Here is a 448-nt window from a genome sequence, read left to right as displayed (position 1 = left end):
TATGTGACATTTCTGAGTCTGTAGCTTTTAAGGAGGAGGGGGGCAAGACGGACGCTGGGGCTGTGGCCTTGACCAACTACCACTTTGCTGTCTCTGGGGACAAAAAACCGACATCTAAGTGTCTGTTTTATGGTGTGTCTGAACAGTGATCACTTTTCAAGTGATGTGCATTTGTGGGATTTCATGAAAACCTTCTACGTTTGTGTGAGAATTAGGGCTGGGACGATATGCTTTTGTCCCAAATTGATTCTCTCACAATATACACGGGTGCCGATATGATTTATATCGGCACTTTGTTCGAAAGACATGATGTCTTTCTCTAGCTCATGGGCGGGCCAAATTCTTTGGGCGGGCAAAGCAGAGAAACAGGAGATAACCTTGCTCCTTATGACCTCATAAGGATCAAGATTCCAGATCGGCCCCATCTGAGCTTTCATTTTCTCAAAGG

The 448-nt window shown here is 45.3% G+C and overlaps 1 protein-coding gene across 1 annotated transcript in view; it reads left to right on the top strand.

Moving 5' to 3' along the window:
• Positions 1 to 298, top strand: part of trim45 (tripartite motif containing 45) — a 14,249-nt gene extending 13,951 nt beyond the window's left edge. Inside the window, exon 8 of the mRNA XM_032516225.1 lies at positions 1 to 298. This exon is cut by the window's left edge and continues 1,241 nt beyond it. The gene's annotated coding sequence lies outside the window, so the exon portion shown is untranslated.
• Positions 299 to 448: the final 150 nt, after the last annotated feature.

This window comes from Etheostoma spectabile, chromosome 5 (assembly GCF_008692095.1).
Source record: "Etheostoma spectabile isolate EspeVRDwgs_2016 chromosome 5, UIUC_Espe_1.0, whole genome shotgun sequence".
Classification (NCBI taxonomy): Eukaryota; Metazoa; Chordata; class Actinopteri; order Perciformes; family Percidae; genus Etheostoma; species Etheostoma spectabile.
Note: the sequence above shows the minus strand (reverse complement) of the source record. Positions and strands in the feature narration are given on the sequence as shown.